Here is a 5,248-nt window from a genome sequence, read left to right as displayed (position 1 = left end):
TAGTGTTATTGATTCTCCTAGTTCAGTATGATGATTCTTGAACACAGCTTCTTTATGAGTCTTGGCCGTGGCCCTAAGCACTTTGGTTTCCAGTATTACCACCGGATACATAAATGCCACAGACACATAATTGGGTGAACCTTTTCAGATTGTGACTCAGCATTGCTAAAGTCCCCAATTAGAGGTGTCCAGGGTTCTTAAGCACACTCTTTTTTTGCTTTGGACCTTGACTTTAACCGCTCAGTCTCAAGTTTTCACTTGACACCTACACGCCACAAGCACATGGTTAGGGACAGCTTGGTTTAGCCGTTTAGACCAGAATTTTATTCCTTTAGGCCCTCCTATCCACTGATGCTCAAAGCCTTGGGATCCTTTTTAATTGCCCTTGCCTTTTGGTTTTAAGGGTTATTGGCTTTTTGCTCTTGCTTCTTGGTTTTAAGAGCTTTTGGCTTTTTCTGCTTGCTTTTTCTCTTTCTTATTTTTTTTTTGCCAAATTTTTTTTTTCTGCAAGCTTTGTTCTTTGCTGCTTTTTCTTGCTTCAAGAATCATTTTTATGATTTTTCAGATTATCAAATAACATGTCTCCTAGTCATCATTCTTTCAAGAGCCAACATATTTAACATTCTTAAACAACAACTTCAAAAGACATATGCACTGTTCAAGCATACATTCAGAAAACAAGAAGCATTGTCACCACATCAATATAATTAAGCTAAGTTCAAGGATAAATTCAAAACTCATGTACTTCTTGTTCTTTTGAATTAAAACATTTTTCATTTAAGAGAGGTGATGGATTCATAGGACATTCATAACTTTAAGACAAAGTTACTAACTACTAATGATCATGTAATGAAGACACAAACATAGATAAGCACTTAACATAGAAAACGAAAAAAAATAGAGAAAGTAAGAACAATGAATGAATCCACCTTAGTGATGGTGGCGTTTCCTTCTTGAGGAACCAATGGTGTCCTTGAGCTCTTCTATGTCTCTTCCTTATCTTTGTTGCTCCTCCTTCATTGCTTTTTGATCTTCTCTTATTTCATGAAGGATGATGGAGTGCTCTTGATGTTCCACCCTTAGTTGTCCCATGTTGGAACTTAATTCTCTTAGGGAGTTGTTGATTTGCTCCCAAAAATTTTGTGGAGGAAACTATATCCCCTGAGGTATCTCAGGGATTTCTTGATGATGAGCTTCTTCATGTGCTTGTTGAGATTCGTGAATGTGCTCTCTTGTTTGCTCCATCCTTTTCTTAGTGATGGGCTTGTGAGATGGATCTTTCCATCTCCCATGGCTCAGAGGTGGAAGCAATTGTCTTCCCTTTCCTCTTTCTTGAGGTTTCTCTGGCCTTAGGTGCCATTAATGGTTATGGAAAAACAAAAAAGCTATGCTTTTACCACACCAAACTTAGAATGTTGCTCGCCCTCGAGCAAAAGAAGAAAGAATAGAAGAAGAAGAAGAAGATATGGAGGAGATGGAGGGATGTGTGTATTCGGCCATATGGGTGGGATTGGGTGGGAGAGAGATGTTGAATTTTGAATGTAGGTGGGTGTATGGATGTGAGTGGTGAATGGAAAACAGAAGGGATGATCATGAATGGAAAGAGAGATGATGAGGTAGGTGGGGATCCTGCGGGATTCACAGATCCTGAGATGATCCTGTGGCGTCCACAGATCTTGAGGTGATCCTGTGGTGTCCACAGATCCGGAGGTGTCAAGGATTTTTATCCCTGCACCCATTAGGCATGTAAAATGCCCTTGCACACAACTCTGGGCGTTCAGCGCCAGATTGGTGCCCATTTTGGGCGTTCAACGCCCATTTGTTGCCATTTCTGGCGTTGAACGCCAGAACCATGCTTGTTCTGGGCGTTCAGCGCCAGGATGCTGCCCATTTTGGGCGTTCAACGCCAGAACCATGCTCTGTTCTGGCGTTGAACGCCAGGCAGATACTCCTCCAGGGTGTGATTTTTCTTCTGCTGTTTTTGATTATGTTTTTAATTTTTTTTTTGTTTATTTTGTGACTCCACATGATCATGAACCTATAAAGACATATAACTAAGAAAAATATAGTTAGATAAATAAAAATTGGGTTGCCTCCCAACAAGCGCTTCTTTAATGTCAATAGCTTGACAGTGGGCTCTCATGGAGCCTCACAGATGTGCAGAGCTTTGTTGAGACCTCCCAACACCAAACTTAGAGTTTGGATATGGGAGTTCAACACCAAACTTAGAGTTTGGTTGTGGCCTCCCAACACCAAACTTAGAGTTTGACTGTGGGGGCTTTGTTTGACTCTACTTTGAGAGAAGCTTTTTATGCTTCCTTTCCATGGATGCAGAGAGAGATCCTTGAGTTGTAAACACAAGGTTGTCCTCATTTAATTGAAGGATCAATTCTCCTCTGTCCACATCAATCACAGCTCTTGCTGTGGCCAGGAAAGGTCTTCCTAGGATGATGGATTCATCCTCTTCCTTTCCAGTATCCAAGACTATGAAATCAGCAGGGATGTAAAGGCCTTCAAACTTTACTAACACGTCCTCTACTTGTCCATAAGCCTATTTTCTTGAATTGTCTGCCATCTCTAATGAGATTTTAGCAGCTTGCACCCCATAGATTCCCAGTTTCTCTATTACAGAGAAGGGCATGAGGTTTATCCCTGAACCAAGGTCACACAGAGCCTTAAAGATCATGGTGCCTATGGTACAAGGTATTATGAACTTTCCAGGATCCTGTCTCTTCTGAGGCAATGTCAGTTGATCCAGATCACTTAGTTCATTGATGAACAAGGGAGGTTCAACTTCCCAAGTATCAATGCCAAATAATTTGGCATTTAGCTTCATGATTGCACCAAGAAACTTGGCAGTTTGCTCTTCAGTAACATCCTCATTCTCTTCAGAAGAGGAATACTCATCAGAGCTCATGAATGGCATAAGGAGGTTTAATGGGATCTCTATGGTCTCTAGATGAGCCTCAGAGTCCTTTGGTTCCTCAAAGGGAAGCTCCTTATTGATCACTGGACGTCCCAGGAGGTCTTCTTCCTTGGGATTCACGTCCTCCTCTCCCTCATTAGGTTCGGCCATTTTGGTTATGTCAATGGCCTTGCACTCTCCTTTTGAATTTTCTTCTGTATTGCTTGGGAGAGTGCTAGGAGGGATTTCAGTGATCCTTTTACTCAGCTGGCCCACTTGTGCTTCCAAGTTTCTAATAGAAGACCTTGTTTCATTCATGAAACTCACAGTGGCTTTAGATAGATCAGAGACTAAGTTTGCTAAGCTAGATGGGTTCTGCTCAGAATTCTCTGTCTGTTGCTGAGTGGATGATGGAAAAGGCTTGCTATTGCTAAACCTGTTTCTTCCACCATTATTAAAGCCCTGTTGAGGCTTTTGATCTTTCCATGAGAAATTTGGATGATTTCTCCATGATGAGTTATAGGTGTTTCCATAAGGTTCACCTAAGTAATTCACCTCTGCTATTGCAGGGTTCTCAGGATCATAAGCTTCTTCTTCAGAAGATGCCTCTTGAGTACTGTTGGTTGCAGCTTGCATTCCATTCAGACTCTGAGAAATCATATTAACTTACTGAGTCAATATTTTATTCTGAGCCAATATGGCATTCAGAGTATCAACCTCAAGAATTCCCTTCTTCATAGGCGTTCCATTATTCACAGGATTCCTTTCAGAAGTGTACATGAACTGGTTATTTGCAACCATGTCAATGAGTTCTTGAGCTTCTGCAGGCGTTTTCTTTAGGTGAATGGATCCACCTGCAGAGGTATCCAATGACATCTTAGATAACTCAGACAGACCATCATAGAATATATCCAGGATGGTCCATTCTGAAAGCATATCAGAAGGACACTTTTTGGTCAACTGTTTGTATCTTTCCCAAGCTTGATAGAGGGATTCACCTTCTTTCTGTCTGAAGGTTTGAACATCCACTCTAAGCTTGCTCAGCTTTTGAGGAGGAAAGAACTTGGCTAAGAAAGCCGTGACCAGCTTATCCCAAGAGTTCAGGCTGTCTTTGGGTTGAGAGTCCAACCACACTCTAGCTCTGTCTCTTACAGCAAAAGGGAAAAGCATGAGCCTGTAGACTTCAGGATCTACTCCATTAGTCTTTACAGTATCACATATCTGCAAGAATTTAGTTAAGAACTGAAAAGGATCTTCAGATGGAAGTCCATGAAACTTGCAGTTCTACTGCATCAGAGAAACTAATTGAGGTTTCAGCTCAAAGTTGTTTGCTCCAATGGCAAGAATGGAGATGCTTCTTCCATGTAAATTGGAATTAGGTGCAGTAAAGTCACCAAGCATTCTCCTTGCATTGTTGTTGGGTTCGGCTGCCATCTCCTTTACTTGTTCGAAATTTTCAATCAAGTTGTCTCTGGATTGTTGTAATTTAGCTTCTCTTAATTTCCTCTTCAGAGTCCTTTCAGGTTCTGGATCAGCTTTAACAAGAATGCCTTTTTCTATGTCCCTGCTCATAAGAAATAGGAGAGAAAAAAAAAGAAGAGGAATCCTCTATGTCACAGTAAAGAGGTTCCTTATTGTTAGTAAAAGAAAAGAATAAGAGAAAAATCTGAACTCAGAAAGAGAGAGAGAGAGAGGGTTCAGATTTTTGGTGGGTGAGGGAGAGATGTTAGTAGATGAATAAATAAATAGAATAAGATGAGAAAGGGGAAATTTTGTAAATAATTTTTGAAAAAGTGTTAGTGATTTTTGAAAATAGTTTTTTTGAAAAAGGTTAGTAGTTTTTTTCGAAAATAAAAATTAAAGTAATAAAAAAGAAATTTTTGAAAAAGGGGGAAGATATTTTCGAAAATTAGAGAGAGAGAGTTAGTTAGGTGGTTTTGAAAAAGATAAGAAACAAACAAAAAGTTAGTTAGTTAGTTGAAATAAATTTTGAAAAGATAAGAAGTTAGGAAGTTAGAAAAGATATTTTGAAATCAAATTTTTTGAAAAAGATAAGATGAGAAGATATTTTTGAAAAGATATGATAAAAATTAGTTTTGAAAAAGATTTGATTTTTAAAATCACAATTAATGACTTGATTCACAAGAAATCACAAGATATGATTCTAGAACTTAAAGTTTGAATCTTTCTTAACAAGTAAGTAACAAACTTGAAATTTTTGAATCAAAACATTAATTGATGATGTTATTTTCGAAAATATGGTATAAAAATAAGAAAAAAGATTTTTGAAAAATATTTTTAGAATTTTCGAAAATAACTAAGAAAAATGAAAAAGATTTGATT

The 5,248-nt window shown here is 38.7% G+C and overlaps 1 non-coding gene across 1 annotated transcript; it reads left to right on the top strand.

Annotated features, from left to right (window-relative positions):
- Positions 1-3,835: 3,835 nt before the first annotated feature.
- Positions 3,836-3,943, top strand: LOC112788354 (small nucleolar RNA R71). Its single transcript, XR_003195721.1, has one exon. It is a non-coding gene; the product is annotated as a small nucleolar RNA R71 (small nucleolar RNA).
- The last annotated feature ends 1,305 nt before the right edge of the window (positions 3,944-5,248 follow it).

Source organism: Arachis hypogaea, chromosome 20, assembly GCF_003086295.3.
Source record: "Arachis hypogaea cultivar Tifrunner chromosome 20, arahy.Tifrunner.gnm2.J5K5, whole genome shotgun sequence".
Classification (NCBI taxonomy): Eukaryota; Viridiplantae; Streptophyta; class Magnoliopsida; order Fabales; family Fabaceae; genus Arachis; species Arachis hypogaea.
This window is presented reverse-complemented; position numbering and strand designations above follow the sequence as displayed.